Source organism: Schistocerca americana, chromosome 8, assembly GCF_021461395.2.
Source record: "Schistocerca americana isolate TAMUIC-IGC-003095 chromosome 8, iqSchAmer2.1, whole genome shotgun sequence".
In the NCBI taxonomy this organism is placed as follows: domain Eukaryota; kingdom Metazoa; phylum Arthropoda; class Insecta; order Orthoptera; family Acrididae; genus Schistocerca; species Schistocerca americana.
In genome coordinates this window covers 233,160,193-233,178,486 of record NC_060126.1, presented here as the reverse complement: position 1 = coordinate 233,178,486, position 18,294 = coordinate 233,160,193, and the positions used below count along the sequence as shown (strand labels likewise).

At 41.7% G+C, this 18,294-nt stretch overlaps 1 pseudogene; it reads right to left on the bottom strand.

Annotated features, from left to right (window-relative positions):
- Window positions 1-17,876: 17,876 nt before the first annotated feature.
- LOC124546106 lies at window positions 17,877-17,994 on the bottom strand (annotated as a pseudogene).
- Between the last annotated feature and the right edge of the window lie 300 nt (window positions 17,995-18,294).

The following is an 18,294-nucleotide window of genomic DNA, read 5'->3' as shown; positions in this document are numbered from 1 at the left end:
TCTCGGCCTCGACCACATATTGAAGCTAATTCGTTAGCACTGCGATGGGTGATGTAATCGATGATGGTATACCCTTACTCTTCTTCCTCATCTTCTCTACTTCTACCGTCATCCGCTGCTGTGTGTGAGAGCTGTTTAACACTTTCTGTCATGGGGCTCAATGTTTCAGGGAGATACTGTTCACACACCACCTGTCCTAGTTTTCAAATTGTAGTTTGCCACAAATAGCTTTCCACACCTCTGTGACTTTGCGTTTTGTCAACATGATGTCGCATACTGATCATACTTTAAGACAGTACACATCTTATTTAGTCTTGTACACGGTTTTCTCAATCTTGTCAACCTTTCCATTTAACACACTGAATAACTTCAGAAGTGCATCGTTGCCTTCTTCCAGAGCTGTTCTTTCTGTGATATTTAGAGGAATATTTTTTTAAAATCACTTCTAATGTCGTTTCAATTTCGTGGACCTTAACAGTTAATACCTGCATTACCACAAGAGCGTCATTGATCTTTGTGTTTGTTGCCTCGATACATGACTGTATCCTGTTAATCAACTGCTGCGCTTGAGATTCACCATTCGGATCTTCTGCCTTGATTATACTATCTAATTCCGTTAACTTTGTATTAACTGCTTGCTCACTTCGCTGGATTATGTAATTCATTAGCTTCACGTGAGAGCCACCTTGCGTAGCGGCTGCCTTGTCACTTATAAAATTCTATTAATCTTGCAATCACTGTCTCTATTTTTCTCGCAACGTATAGACATATGTTTGTTCTGTGCTCCGAACGCTCAGAATGCCTACATTGCATACTTGCGAATTCGTCCATAGTCTACAGCATACTGATAGAGTTACATATAGGTACAATATACTTTTAGCGAAACCTCCAGGAAGTTTCATCCACATCAACCATCATCCAATTTTCGCATTCGATGAACAACCAGAAAGCCATAGCGTGAGTTATTCAATTTATTCCCACGTATAGTAACAAATCCATTGAATGACATGTCAGTTACTACATACGGTTGTTAAATGTACTTTAAATTCATATTGTCCAATTTGTCCAACTGATTTAGAATCCTGGAGTATGTCTAGCTCGAATAGAAGACATCGATTTTGTGTAAATGAGGGCACGTTGAGGTAAATGGTACACTGAATACTTTTGATCATAGGTCACCACTGAGGAGCGAAGTTATTGAAGCTATTGTTGACGTGTACAAACATCTGACTAACGAGAATTTGATGGAGAGATGCCTTGGAACATAGGTGCAGAACAACAGTGAACCATTGTATTAATTACTTTGGACTTGTGCTCCAAAACACATGTTTTCGAGTGTAAAAGTTGTCCACATCGTTAACAATCGGGCAAGCTTCATTTTTAACGATGGATCTAAGAGTGTCCAGCATAACATGAAAGTCATGGTCATCATTATCGCTACCACGGTCTGCTCATTCGCGAAGAAAAGGGACTAAAAACGCCGAAAGGGTTCGGAATGGCGCCCGTTCCAGAGTAGCGCCGAGGCTAGAATTGCGGCTAGAGACACTCGCGATATAGAAAATGAGATCTTCGAAGACGAGGAAAGTTTGATGTATAAGCAAGGAATAGCATATTAACGGTAAGTTTAAAAATTTTTGTATTTAATGAAATAGACACTTGAAGCAATAATTTACCAACAGCCATATAATTTGTAGAAGTTTATTTTATTTTATTAACTTCTATGTGCTACCAGTTTCGGCATTACATTGATGCCATCTTCAGGCCCCACTCGTCATAGTCGTAAAATCGCTATACTCGGAAGGAGCCATGTAACTGAATCCGTGAATCAACTGTCCTGTAACAGCTCTTGGTGGCCAGGCGACACAGACTGTGTCATATCCAGCGTTCCATGTGACCAGAGAGGGAACTCGGAGGGAGCCAAGTTCGGGCTGGATGGTGGGTGACGAAACACTTCCCATCGAAAACGGTGCAGGATTGTCATGAAGAAGGAGATACATGACAGTAACGTTGTGTGGGCTGCATGAAATCAGGCGAAATCTCTCGCAGGCATTCATACTTGGCGAAACACGCCGTTTTCCCATCTTCTTTACGTGCTCACTGTGCGATCAGAATTGGAAAGAGCGACGTGATGCGCTCGATGGTCATACTAGAGACCCTGTCCAACACATCTATGCGAAGCTTCTTCGGATTTTCACTGTGGTTTCCATTTCGCGATCGATCAGACCTTACTTTCTGAATAGCCCTCGTACATCTGGAGTCTCTGGCCTCTAAAGTGCTTAGCCTACCTCTTTATGAAGTACTGCAAACTGTTTTAGAAACAGTTGTATTGTTAAGACAGAATCTATAAATTCAACGCTTTTTAAAGTGCTACGTGAGGAGAAGGATGCTGAACACACTCAGCTGACCTTTTTTAGTAATGCTCTATATGTTGAAAGGTGGCTACACTGAGCCACTGCGCCAGAGATTGCGCCAAAGAGTATTATTAAGCCGCCTCCACAGTGCTTGGAGAGAACTCGTGGTAGTCAGTGCCGGTTAAGAACTCGTAGACAGTGAGTGGGCAGAGCTCGTAGAAGTCAGTGCTTGGAGAGAGCTCGTAGAAGACAGTGCGTGTTAAGATGTGCTAGTGGGCACTGCTTGTCGTGAAGTCGGAGTGGATATGTGGTAGTAGGGAGTGTTTGTTCCATGTTTTATCCAGTTATTTGATGGGAGAGATAGCAGATGTTATTCTAATGAAGATATTGTAATGATCAGAGTGCATTTCGTCAATATATATGAAGGTAAAAACCACTATGTTTTTTATTATTTGTGTGTCTGAAATAATGCGTCATTACAGGTTCAGTCAACAAAGCATCTGGCTTGTGTTCTTGTATTAGAGTGTAATTCTGCTTTCCTTGCGCAATTATCGTATTTCTAATTTTCTTTTATCACGTCAGTATAATTGGTATTTAAAATTTCTTGTCTTGTTGAAGAAGAACCGTGCCAGATGTGTACGTTGAGTCACACTTCCACATACAGAACAGTTATACTTGTGCTTTGGTTTTGTAGGTTTTATAGTTGCAGGGGACTTAATTAATTAATTGTGTTAATGAAAATTTTCATTTCATTCTTTGTTGTTGTTCTAAGCAGTCAGATTGCGTAATAATAATAGTCAGGGCCAACCGATTACGAGACACAGCGTAATCGGACGTACAGCTACTAAAAAGAAAAAGTATTTTCAATCATATTAATTAAGCCCGCATGCAATGTATCAAGAGGTAAAGTATTGAAAAGAATGTCTGATAAGAGTAACAAGGTATTCTGTTTCTCAATGGAGAAAAATCACTTTCTGGCAGACAGGTTTCAGCAACGCAGATTTTCTATTAAAACTGGCTTATGTCACTGACATTGTTCAGAAACTAAATATTCTTAAGCTTCAGTTCAAGGTAATTAGGCTACTGTAGAATCTTGGAATGGGAAAGTGGATACATTGGTAAAGAAATTAGAGCTATGGCAAAATTGAATGGAAAAAGAAAACATAATGAGCAACGAAGGGCCATCTGTGTGGAATTGCTTGCGCATTAACAGGCTGATCGTGACATTTTTTCTCGAATATGGCCACAGACGATGGAACATGACTTCATCGCTTCGAGCCGGATACAAAACGGCAATTCATGGAGTCGCGCCACACCACCTTCACTCCGAAGAAAAGGTTCAAACCCCCACTTTCAGGTGATAGAGTCATGGCGACTGTCTGTTGGGTATCTGAAGGGGCTATTCTTTTTGATGTCCTCCCTCATAGCGCGATGTCCTAGTCTGAAGCGTATTTCGCAGCCCTCAGGAAATTGAAGAAACGAATTCAGCGACTTCGTCGTCACAAAATGCGAACAAACTTCTCCATATCCATGACAATGCAAGGTCCCACACAAATCGGCGCACTAGAGAGTATCCCACAAAACTTCATTCGGCTGTTCTTCCTCATCCACTCTACAGCCAGAATCTCTAACCTTCCGACTTCCATCTGTTTCGTCGAGTGAAGGATGCACTCCGCGGGAAGCAGTACGCGGATGCTGTGGGGGTTGTTGATGCAGCAAGTCGTTGGATCCGACGTCGACTGCAAGAGTGATGCCATGCGGGCGCACAGGTCCTGTCAGTGAGGTGGTGTAAACCCGTCGCACTGAATGGAAATTATGTTGAAAAACAGGATTTTGTAGCCGAAAGAGTGGACAATAATATGATATACTGGAATCCCGAATGAAACCAACCTACTTTCAGAAAAAAATGTGTTGTATTACTTACTGAACGCCCCTCGCAGTTTGCATAAGATTCGTCTAAACTGAATTTAGTAAATCAGAGAATAAGGCAAAAAACATAAAAAATTACTATCTTTATGAATAAAATAGGCTGGCGGGCGATAATACTTTTCCTTGTGATGGGAGACCCAAAGGAAAAAAGTTTGAGAACCAGTGCTCTATACCGTTGGTTATTCTATGAAAAGAAATAACTCCCACTTCTGGCATTGCCTCTACTGAATATACGTTGCCACTATCAAACAAAAATTAATATCTGTCATCTCAGCAAAAATCTAATAATACTATGTCCATAGAAAACGCTTTCTGGTCTACATGATAATAAATTGTTAAAGAAACGAAACACTTACGATCTTTGGCCATTCTAATGATAAGACATCTACATTAGATCATCAATGGAAAATGGGACAAACTAGAAGTGCTTTTCGTTACTATCGTATTTACAAGAATAAATAGCTATCTTCTCTTTAAAATATTGTCCACAGACAGGACTTATTCTTTGATTTCTGCATTAATCTCTGGAACCTGGCGCTATTTCTACTTGCAGTTCCAGCTTTGCTGGTGCTCCGTCTCCCGAATGCTCTGTTTTATAGGTTTCAAAACTCTCTTAAGATACAGTAATTACATGTTCCTACAGGAAGTACTATTGGTCAAAAATAGAAGAAAAAATTCTAAATCTACATCATATACATACTCCGCAAGCCAGCGTATGGAGTGTGGCGGAGGGTATCCTCTACCACTACTAGTTATTTCCTTCCTTGTTCCAGTCGCAAATAAACCGATCGAAAATGATTGTCTTTATGCCTCAGTGCAGGTCCTAATCTCTCCCTAATCTTATCTTCGTGTTCTTTACGTCAAATATACGTTGACGGCAGCAGAACCGTTCTGCAGTCAGCCTCAAATGCAAGTTCTCTAAATTTTCTCAATACTGCTCATCGAAAAGAACGTTGCCTTTCCATCAGCGATTCTCATTTGAGCTGTTGAAGCAGCTCAGTAATACGTGCGTGCTTTTAGAACATACCGGTAACGAATCTAGCAGGCTGCCTCTGAACTGCTTCGATTTCTTCCTTTCATCTCACCTGGTGTAGAACAGTACTCAGCAATGGGTCGCACTAGTGTCCTATATACGGTCTCCTTTACAGGCGAACCACACATTCCTGAAATTCTCCCAATAGACCGAAATCGCCCGTTCGCCATCCCTACTAAATCCTTACATGCTCATTCTATTTCATATTGCTTTTCAACGTTACACCTTGATAATTAATTGATGTGACTGTGTCACGTAGCACGCTATTGATGCTGTATTTGAACATTAAGGATGTGTTTTGCTACTCATCTGCATTAACTTACATTCTTCTACCTTTAGAGCTCGATGCTACTCATCACACGAACTATAAATCTTGTCAAAGTCATCTTGTATTGCTCTACTGTCTCTCAGCTTCGACATCTTCCTTTAAGCTACGGCATCATCAGCAAACTACCGCAGATTGCTACTCACTCTATTGGCCATACCATTTATGTATGCAGAAAACAACAAAGATGCTATCGCACTTCCCTGTGTCACACCTGGCGATACCGTTGTCTCTAATGAAAACTCACCTTCGATAACAACGTACTGGGTTCTGTTACTTAACAAGTGTTCGAGCCACTGATACACCTGGCAACCTATTTCGATTGCTTGTTGTATGTTCGTTAACAGTCGACAGTGTGGCACTGTGTCAAATGCTTTCGGAAGTCTGGGAATATGAAACCGCCTGTTGGCCTTCATCCACAGCTCGCAGGATATCATGTTATAAAGGGGCCAGCTGAGTTTCGCATAAGCGATGCTTTCTAAAGCACTGCTGATTTGTGCAAAGAAACTTTTCTCTCTCAAGGTAATTTATTATATGCGAACTGAGAATATGTTCAAGTATTCCGCAGCAGTCAATGTTAAGGATATTTGTCTGTAATTTTGCGGATCCGTACTGTTACCTTTCTTATATACAGGAGTCACCTGCTCTTATTTTAGTCGCTTCGGGGCTTTGGGCTGAGCGACAGATTCGCTATAAATCGTAACTAAATAATGGGCCAAAGCTGTAGAGCACTCTTTATAAAATCCAACTGGGATTCCATCACGACCTAGTGACTTACTTGTTTTCGATTTTTCCGATTGTTTCTTTACGCTAAGGATGCTTCTTACTGTGTCCTCCATAGGGGAGTTCAGGTGATGGTCAAATGTTTTGTACGGTTCTCCTGCGTAAATGGTTTCTTAAATGTTTTTGCTACCTCCTCCTGACACACCAGACTGGTCAATGAACCACTAAAGAGGAGCTTTAGGCATACTTGGCGATTTTACGTAGGAGCAGAATTTTCTGGGGCTATCGGAAAGATCTTTTACTAAGGAACTGCTGTAAGTTTCGTGCAAATATCTTGTTACAGTCGCACGAATTTATGTTTATTTTGCCTCTAGTTTGTAGCGTTAGCTTCCTAAGCATTTTTCTGCTTTCGTTGTTAAATCCTGACACTCACATAATCGCATAATCATATGGCAGGAAATTGATACCTGTTGAGATACGGGTCAATTTGTCCTCCATTCCCATCTGTCTGATATTTAGAAGCAGACACTATACGCAGTGCTGCTTATGGTTACCTGACTCATCCTTCAGCCCTTCTTCGCAGTGAATCACGCACCCCTTCCTTCACACTGGCTCCATTCGGACTGTGTCATACGTATAGTTCACACGATCAGGTAACGTTTCCACGTTGTCAGTGGGTTGGGTATACAACAATGCTTTTAAATGTTCCCATAGCCAGAAATACAATGGATTCAGGTTCAGTGAATAGTGGGGGGGGGCTGGAGGGGGGGGGGGGGGGGGAGAAGCGAAGGAAGGATCATGTCTTGCCTCCATACTGCTGAAGAATTTGCAACTGCCCACACCGCTCTCGTAGGGAAAATTTGCTATGCCATCTCTTGTGAATCCTTCCTCAGCTGTACTTCCTACGCACTGTTCTTCACAAGTAAAACGGATCTGTAGCGTCTCCTTCTACGTCGCAGACAACTGGGAATCAGAGGAAAGGTTGGCCCTCATCTCAATAGGTATCAGTTTCCGAACATATAGTGCTACAAACTACGAAAATTAAAACGTTCTACAACTGTTACTCTGTACAGGGTTCACGCACTTGCTTTTAAAAAAGTTTATTAAAATGTACCCTTACAAACGCTCGTATATTTTCAAAAGCTGTAGCACTGCTGTGCGTTGCAGAATGAGCGACTGTCGTTAATGTGGCCATTCTGAAAACTGCGCTTTGCCTCACTGTGTGTTTAGTACAGCTCCGAAGCAGAGAGGAAGGAGGACAGTAGTGATGGGCCGTAATGAAGCTCTGAGAGCAGAATTCCAGCCCCATTGATCCTGAGCACCGGAGTCGGAACTCCTGCATAGTTTAGTTTCTGCTATGTACGGTCCCGGAACATCGAGAACGGGTTGAGTGGTTTGGTAATTTACGTGATACTGTGCAAACAAGCGTTCTTATTACGCGACTATTTCAGTACCTCTGGAAGCAAAACAGTCCTAGTTAAATACTCATTTAGCGAAGCTATCTCGACTAAACAATAATATAATTCCGGGAGATGCTCGCATAGAAGAAAAGCTGAAAGTTCCAGTAACTGAAATTGCAAGGCATTTAACAAATAAAACGTCACTGGCACATGGAGAATCCCATGCGCCTCTATTCCATCTTTCGTAAGCAGGTCAACTTGTTTCGACTCTTTTCTAGCCTGCATTACATTGGCGGCATTTACAGCACATGTGTCGTGAAAATGACTGTGACATAACATTGATACTTACGTTATTACTCGAATGCTCTAATAAATGATAAAATTTTACAGACACATTCACTGTAAAAGTAATGATAGAATTTTATGTCTGGTATATGATCGAAACTGAAAACATTCTAGGACTCTGATGAAGAAGAGTTCTAATTTTAAATTGATTGTCACTGGAAGGTAAATAAAGAAAATACTCGAATTTCGTACACACAAGACTATACGTCGTTGCACACAAATATTTAATGGCCGACTTTTCGATATCTGTATGTACGAAATACTACAAAGTAGTGTCGTTTCGACCCTTACCAAGATGCGTGGTGTGCAAGATATTAAAAATAAAAAATCCGTTATGGGTCTGGAAGGCTAGGTAACCCGCTCGAAGATCGTAACGAACACAATACAAAAAGTTATACTGAATAATACAGACAATGTTGGAAAGGTATTAAATTTTAGTGAGTGGGGAGAAATCGCAAAGAGAACCCGCTGTGTTCAGTTTTGGGTCCACAACAATTTATTATATAGATGTGAATTACCTTCTACGTAACATTAAACAAGCAGTCTTTACTACACTACCAGACGATGCTAATGTTATACTGAAACCCATTAGAGATAAACCAACAGAAGAATTTGTGAATGATGATTTTCGAAGGAAAACTAAGTGGTTCTCTGAAAATGGGCTCTCCCTTAATTTTGTGAAAATAACTATATTCTTTTCTGTATAACAAATAGACATTCGAGTATCTGACGTAGCACATGAATGTTAAGTGGAAAATGCTTAACTCCTTGAAGAAATACCTACATGGCGGCCGTGGGAGATCACCACATATTATTCTGATTGCTCCCTTTTGTCGAGTCAATAGTTTCTTACAAAGTGTCGGTCTACTCCCAGAAAATTATTCCATAGGACATTATTGAATGGAACAATGCAAAATATATCAGGAGATTGATTCGCAATTGTCCAGCACGATCAGTTATACGAAGAGTAGAGGTACAAGAACTTAATTGTTTGAGAAGTTCAGTAACAGATTTCTTTCATTTCAAGTTCTCATCAATATATACACCCATAAATTTAGAGCATTCTGCCTTATTTACTTACGTGCGTTTTTAAAAATTAATTTATTTAAATAACTTTTTGTGCTTTTTAGTCATCTGTGACTGGAATTTTTCAATAGATTTTAAAGTTTTTGATGAGATTATATATTTTATTTCAATAATTATGTTAACTATATATACACAGCTTTGGCCTTAAGTGCGTATATCACATACAACGCACTCATATTCTCCTCTCTCTCTGTCTGTCCATCTCCCCCCTTTCTCTTCTCAGCCGGGTTCATCTGCTTCCACATCACCTGGAATGCATTCTGTTACTACTCGCATAACACTGCCATTCCTGCAGTGCAGTTGAGATGTCAGGTATCACCAATCTTTCTCACTCTTCAACTTACTCTTATCTAATAAACTGACAAAGAAACGAGTTACTACTGCGTTGTCATCCTGTTCTGAGCTACGTTTAAAATTTCAGGTCTCTAGCTCATTGGTAAGCTAGTTTCAGATCAATAGGAAAATTGGTTCCGAACAGAAAGAAAGACAAGAAAGCGACTGATAAAATCCCTTTAGAAAAAGGCAATGAATTCATTCATAACGTTGCAGGAACCTACGACCTTCGTGGTCCGGGAAAAGTGTTTATAGAGAATAGCATGTATGTTGTACGCGAGACATTGCCTGCTTCTACGAGTAACCACACAGTGCGGAACGAATGAGCGATATTCGTTAGTAACTATGATTATTATGAGTTAACTTGCTTCTAGGATGGACAATTAACTTTGGACGTTGTGCATATAGCTCGTCATACTAAATGATCTTTAGTGCATTGCTAGTGAGGTAGACTTCTTAATTCTGTGAATAAAGATTTGTAGGGAACCTTGCCAGAGAATGAGAATAGATAAATTTCGTTTTCAACGTACATTCCAGGAATGATCGTGATTCAGAATCAGAGAAATTAGAGATCATATTGAGGCTTAACGACAATGGTTCTCCATGAGCAGCGTTTCCGAAAGGGACAGTAGTCATCATCAGTAGTTGCTCAACTTCACGGCAGGTCCAGGCTTGGTACTTAGCCGCCTCTCTGTCCCTTGTGCTTTCTTATTTATTTCTACGTACTGGTCGGTTTACTGCCTGACGCTGTCTATTAGTCCGTATCTTCTTCTTCCTCTTCCTCTCCTTCTATTTCCCTTCACCGTTCCTTCAACACCTTGCTGAAGTCAGCACAGGCGTCTCAGTATGTGGCCTAGCCAGTTTTTTCTTTCTTTTCCTTCTGCTAAGGGATTATCCTTTCTCTCCAACTCATCTTAACATCTCCACGTTACTACCCTGTCTCCCTAAACTACACCCTCTAGTTTGCCCCACATCATTTCCAGTGCATACAGCTCTCTTTTCTCAACATTTTCCAATGCAAAGCCTCTGAGCCGTACAAAACTACGGAACATACATAGAATTTCTCCAATATTTTTCAGAGGTCTTTTTTAGTGGTTCGCACAGCAGTACTTTTTTTGTTGAATGCTTTAATGACTGTCACTGTTCTACGTCATATTTCTCTGTCATCTTTTCGTTCTCAGTTATAATGTTAAATTTTGTAACCTGCTTTAGTTATAGTCCTATGGTAATTTTGAGGTTCCCTCCTTTTGACGGCATCATGCGTTATTGTCCATTTCTTATTTACACTGAGGTGACAAAAGTCATGGGACATCGTTTAATGTCGTGTCGGTCGTTCTTTTGGCCGGCCAAGTGCAGCACTCGACGTGGCATGGACTCAACAAGTCTTTGGAAGTTCCCTGTAGAAATACTGTCTTATATCCCAACAGTGTTCTATGGGATTCATGTCAGACGATCTGGGTGGCCAAATCATTCGCTCGAGTTGTCGAGGACGTTCTTCAAATCAATCGCCAGCGATTGTGACCCAGTAACGTGACAACGTTGTTTGCGAACATGAAGTCCAATAATGGCTGTAAATGTCTCCAAGTAGCCAAACATAACCATTCCCAATCAATTACCGGTTCAGTTGGACCAGAGGGCCCCCTCCATTCCATGTAAACACAGTCCACATCATTATGGAGCCACCACCGTCTTGCACGGTGCCTTGTTGACAACTTGAGTCTGTGGTTTAGTGGGGTCTGTGCCACACTCGAAGTCTGCCATCAGATCTTTCCAACTGAAATCTGGATTCATCTGACCAGTGCACGGTTTTCCAGTCGTCTATGGTCCAACCGATATGGTCACGAGCCCAGGAGAGGCGCTACAGGTGACGTCGTGCCGTTAGCAAAGGCACTCACATTGGTCGTCTGCTGCCATAGCCCATTAACGCCCAATTTCGTAGCACAGTCCTAAGGAATGCTTTCGTCGTACGCCCCTCATTGATTTCTGCGGTTACTTCACGCAGTTTTGCTTGTCTGTTAGCACTGACAACTCTACCCAGAAGCCGCTGCTCTCGGTCGTTTAGTGAAGGCCGTGAGAGTTAATGCCTGAAATTTGGTATTCTCGCCACACTCTTGACAATATGTATCTCGAAATATTAAGTCCCTAACGATTTTCGATATGTAGTGTCCCATGCGCCTACCTCCAGCTACCATTCCGCGTTCGGAGTCTGTTAATTCCCCTCGCGCTGCCATAACCGCGTCTAAAAACTTTTCACATGAATTGTCTGAGTAAAAATGACAGATCCGTCAATACATTGCCCTTTTATACCTTGTGTACGCGATACTACCACCATCTGTACATGTGTATATTGCTATCCCATGAGTTTTTTTATCCCGAATTCTTTGCACCTACTATTTAGGTCTTCGAACACTAAATTAAGCACTTGCACGTATTCCACGAGCACCAACCTGTGATTAGCAAAGCGTATACACTCCATCCTTTTACCTTCTACATATACACCTCTAATTCCATCATTTCATTCTCCTGTGATGTTAAACAGCACAGGCGAAGGCCACATCTTGGCCTCACTCCTGGCCGTATTCGTGCCATTAGTTCTCCACCAGATCTGAATTTGACATTTACTTTAATTAATCAATTTTCTTACCGTCTAGCACAATCTTTCTTTTCTTAAGATACATATATCAGTTTATTTCAGCTCAAACTAATGAAAAAAATTTCGAATCAATAAGAGTAGTAAAAATCTTCCTATTCTTTTCCATGTATATGACTCCTCGTAGTAAGTCTATAATATTTCTCATTCCTACCTGTCTTCTGAAATCATACTGCTTTTCTCTCATGCAACTCATCAGCTTGCTGTACGTCCTTCTATTCCTTGGTCACAGTTGCAGTGTAGTGATGTGGACCAAGGCAAAGTCTTGTTGTAATTCCACAGCCGCCCTAATTAACTGGTGTAGCACTTCGCCACGCACCTGTCTCCATACACCAGCTCGATCGTTCGGTCAAAGACCAGCGCCACTGCCATAACTCGGCTCTCTTCCATGGCATTATAGCAAGTGGTGTAGGCCTGGAAGTTCACTTAACAACGAGCTTGCCTGGCGCGTATATATACACTGGTCATCTAGCGAGCAGGGTCATTGAATTGGCGAGTCATCGAGTCAAGTCTCCACCGTAGTGCATAGCTGCACAATGACTTTGGCAGTACTCAACTGTCATCCTGACAGGATCCCCTGCCTGAGGATCCAGTCAAAGCACAGATGAGAATGAGGATCAGGCCGCCATTTGCCGAGCCATTGTGCCACCATTAAACGACCCTACACCTCTCTATTGTATTTGTAATAAAGTGCACTTTTATTGACTTTTAACATGAGTGGCTTCCGTATTGCGTGACCTTGGTGTAGCTTTAAATGGTTTTCGTACCGTCTAACTACGGACTCTCAAGGAATAACAAAATTTACACTCTGAGAAGTGTTTTGGCGTAAACTGAACTGTCTTACAATTGTTAACTACTTTTAAACCTGTTTGAATAACATTTACGCTCTCATACTTATTCCAGACAGTTTGGTGAAAAACGACGAGGCCATACTACCCACTAACAAAGTTTAATACTTCTATTCACTTGTTACCATTAATAACATTTTGATAATCAATGTTTCCCACTAAAACATTGTCAACAATTCCGAATGAGCCAAGAACCAGTGTCGGCTGAGGTTGGGAGCTTTCCTTCTGATAACATCTAAGTCTGCCTTCAAATACTGGTCAGCAGTCCTGAATGGACAAATTTTGAAAGTAATTCTGCTCATCAAACTTGAAATAGTTACGAATTTATCTCTGAATAAATGTGATTTCAGCTTTCAATACCAGAATGAAACTCACAAGATCATTAACCCCTTCCAGTCCAGTGGGTCCATTTCGACCCATTATAGGTTTTACATATTACTACAATATCCACGGAAGTCAACTGGTTTCACATGGCACGCTAGATAACTAGATGACAGCACAAACAAGATAATGAATATTTGGTCGACATGGACCCATCAGAAAAAAATGCACTAATTAAAACCAATTGAAATCCTCTTTAAAGTGTTCCTAGTGAATTTACAATTCAAAAACAATAGTGTACGTTTTTTTCAGCAACATAAGATTTGGGCTGAAAAGGGCTAACTTATTTTTTCCAAAATTTCTCTACGAAACTTTTTAAATAAAAATGAAATTAGTCACTCATCCCATATTAAATTCACTTAAGTCTGCAAAAACTCAGCAAATAAATTTAATCAAGTACTGTTACAATGCGACCTATCAAAACTGGCTGTCCTCTTCCTTCCGAAAATGAATCACATAAAGATAGCATTAATGCAATTAATTTTCTGCTTAACAAAATGTAATTTTGAGAAGGGATTTAAGCAAAGCATATATTAAGTACTTGACATATGAAGATAACACCTTTCACAATTAATTATTACTACATTAATTCAGAAACACAATCACCAAATGTCTTGTTAACTAAAGTGTGGCTTTACTGTTCCATTAATAATTAGGAAACAAATTGTCAGTAGCTTGCCTGGTTAGAAGCAGTGTAGTTGAGAATATGGTGCTAATAGCCTTCACGTCTCATATCATTTAGATTGACCTAAGCCGCGATATCTTCCCCCTTTTGGAACCACAGATATGACTGTTTCAAATAAATAGGATATAATAATGAAATAAAGTATTCAGTTGCTAATCACAATATACTTTTAAAATCATTTTATAACATCTCTCTCCCCATATTCACACTGAAATAATAATTAATGAATTATGTCAGACATTAGCAACACACTATAGAAATATACAGGGGGACAATTATTGAACTATGTGAAAAGAAAAGTAAATAAGTTACTAACTAGGACGTGCACGCACTTTATTCAACATATAAAAGTCACTATACATATTAGGATTTTAGGTTATGACGTGTTCGATATGTCAGCCATCATTGGCAATGATTATGGCGCAGATGAATAGCGAAATTCCGCTTGACTCGCCGAAGTGTCGGAACACTGATGCTGTCGATAGCCTCCTGAATGGCTATTTTTAGCTCAGCAGTTCAAAAATTTTCAAATGTGTGTGAAATCTTATGGGACTTAAGTGCTAAGGTCATCAGTCCCTAAGCTTACACAGTACTTAACCTAAATGATCCTAAGGACAAACACACACCTACGCCCGAGGGAGGACTCGAACCTTCCCCGGGACCAGCCGCACATCCATGACTGCAGCGCCGTAGACCGCTCGGCTAATCCCGCGCGGCTAGCTCAGCAGTGGTTTTGGGTTTATTGCTGTACTAAAAACTAAACGCCGTCCGAACAGACGTTGGAAGGTACCGACTGGCCGCCATGTCATCCTCAGCCCACAGGCGTCACTGGATGCGGATATGGAGGAGTACGTGGTCAGCACACCGCTCTCCCGGCCGTATATCAGATTACGAGACTGGAGCAGCTACTTCTCAATCAAGTAACTCCTCATTTTGCCTCACAATGGCTGAGTGTACCCCGCTTGTCAACAGCTCTCGGCAGACTGGATGGTCACCCATCCAAGTACTGTTTATCGCCGTACACCTTGTCGTTAATATAGGCCCACAAAAAGGAGTCGCGCATGTGCTCAGATCCGGAGTAAATGACGGTCAATCGAGGCTCTTGCCAGTGGCCTCTGGGTACCGCAGAGCTAGAACGTGGTCCTGAAAGTGCTCCTCCAGACCATCAAACACTTTCCTGCTTCGATGGGGTAGAGCTTCCTTTTGCACGAAGCACAGTTTGTCGAAATCAAGCTCACTTTGGATAACGGCCACATACCACTCGGTAGTCACTGTATCATCAAGTAGTATCGCACCGATTATTCCGTGGCTTGACATTGCACACCACACAGTCACACGTTGAGGGTGAAGAGACTCCTCTGTCGTGAAATGCGGATACTCAGTCCTCCAAATGAAAGTGAACTTCCTCGCTAAAAAAATGTGCATGCGCATACTACTTCCCACCATGCTCCGCGGCCAACCGTGCAGTTTGAAAGTCCTAACGCAAACAGTTCACAATTGATGACGATTTTATTTCACATAGTTCAATAATAGTCATCCTATAAATATAACGCTGTTCCATTGCAACCCAACCTTGCCTACAGCGTAGACAGCCCAAGCAGCCTTGCCAGAAGCTGACCCAGCACAGCATAACTGCCCTTGAATGCTAGCCTCACAGGGTTGCTTTGCTGTCAGGCCGAGTTGGGCACAGTGACTGCTGGTGTTACGAGAACTTTTTTGTCGAAACTGCAATGTACCATAATTAAACGCCATAAGTTAATAATTCCAGCCAATGTAAACAGACCCCAAACTATAAATGGGAGTACACACATGATTAATGTTAACGTCAGTTAGTAATTACTATATTTACATAATAAATATCCTCTTTTGGAGGCCTGTTAATGTAGCTGGGGTTCTTACTGAGTACAGTTTGAGAAGAGGGCAGCAATGGAGGGGAAAGAGCCAGCCTCCGGCCTTCAAGAGCGGCAAGTCTTTTCAAGGCTACACTCCGGCAGGGGGACGAGGAGCGAAGTAGAAAGTTTGGGACCAGTGTATTACCTGTTGACTGAAAGAGGCACCATCTGTTTTGGGTTATGAAAGATGGAAAGCCGATTGTATTACGTTTTTAAGGTGGGCAGTCTACTGGTGCCAAAGAGACGCACCGCGAGCATACAGTGGGGGAGTGCAGTATGGCGGTCGACAGTCTCTGCCGGAAATCAGCATTCTGGCAAATCCTTGACGCGAAGCAGTGCAAAGACATGGTCTCTGAATTGGAGGGAGATAGGAGGCCATCCAGCTCTTTTGCCTTTAAGAATACGGGACCTGCAGCCATCAAGTTGGCGCCAAGTTAATTGCCTTCTTGTCGACTCGCTAAAAAAAATAGTAAGAGCAGCTATCATTGGATAATACAAATAAAGCCTAGAGAAGGAGAAAAGAAATCGCCGTGTGTACGCAGAGAAGGCCTGCTTGGCCAAGATGCGGAAAAAGACACATTATATGAGACAGGAGCTGCTTGTTTCTGAACTCCAGCACTAAAAACCCAAACGATCGCTTAATTAGTTTAAACCTGTATGGAAGGGACGTTGTTCCAATATTAGAAAGGACTTGATTGGTTGGAAGTCGGAAGAATCACTGTCATTGATGCTCAGATTCATTCATTTACAAGACTTACACGCAAGAAGATAGAGTAAAAAATTAATTTACTTGCTGTTTCACTCTGTGTAACTTACTCCCATCCGAGATTTGCCAGTGGATGCTTCAGCAGAGAGGGACTTTGCTTCTATGATCTGAGGGAGACCAGCTCTCGGCACAGATCAGATGACTTACAAATTTCAGTCACCACAGCCGCCACTCGCATTAACCACTTATACTAATTATAGTGAGCAACTTCCGCATTCGCAATCCAAATGACAAGAAGTTTTCAGACTGACGTTACGGCTTCTAATTCGAGTATGTTTATTAACCATGTCGAACATAACATATGGTCATACAAGATGGTGGGTGCATGCATAATTTTTTCTGTAGTTCCTTCTTTCCTCTCGGATTAGCATTTGTATGGTACGTGCTGGTTTTGACCAGGCGACCCTCGCGTTAACGATCTGTGCACTTTCCGATGCACCGACTCCTGCCTGTACGGTAGCGCTGTATCAAAATTAGGGGTCAGTAGTTCTAGTACACTACGCAGATGACGTTTTAAATGGTAGGGATGCCGGTAGAACTGGTATCAGTGGTAGGAAAAGAAACATAAATGTATCTGTAAGAGAGAAAGTGTGAGCCGTCGATTTCTTTGTTTCTTTGTTTGGTTGTTTGTTTGCTTTGCGCGTAATTAGAACCGCTCATCAATCACTGTAAGTCCATTGTGTATCTTATGCCTTTAAAAAACTAAACTAAACTCTGCCGCCGGCCGAAGTGGCCGTGCGGTTAAAGGCGCTGCAGTCTGGAACCGCAAGACCGCTACGGTCGCAGGTTCGAATCCTGCCTCGGGCACGGATGTTTGTGATGTCCTTAGGTTACTTAGGTTTAAGTAGTTCTAAGTTCTAGGGGACTAATGACCTCAGCAGTTGCGTCCCATAGTGCTCAGAGCCTTTTGAACCATTTAAACTCTGCCCGAACTGGACATGAAGGCCCAACGGTACCGGCCGGACACGGTGACATCCGCAACTCACAGGCGCCACTGGATGCGGTTATGGAGGGCCATGTGGTCAGCACATTGCTGTCCGGGCCGTATGTCAGTTTACGAGACCGGAGTCGCTACTTCTCAATCAAGTAGCTCCTCAGTTTGCCTCACAAGGGCTGAGTGCACCCCACTTGCCAACAGCGCTCGGCAGACCGGATGGTCACCCATCCAAGTGCTAGCCCAGTCCAACGGCGTTTCACTTCGGCGATCTGACGGGAACCGGTGCTACCACTGCGGCAAGGCCGTTGGCATCGTATAGCCTTACACAGTACAAATTTCATGTTATAAGTAGTAAAACTTAGTTGACTGAGTAACTTCTCTGTTTTTATGCAACCAAAGCAATTACTTTTGTCGCAAATACAACTTACATACACAAACTTAAGAAATATATAATTATTGTCGTTATTTTGTTCTCATTAGAACGTTCTTGTTCACGGCAAAAGGAGTGAGTTTCCTGCTATTATTGATAATGCCGAAGTTGCTTATGAATAACAGAAACTTGTTTTATACAAGTTCGAGGAATTATTGAAGCGATGCTTGACATGTTTCT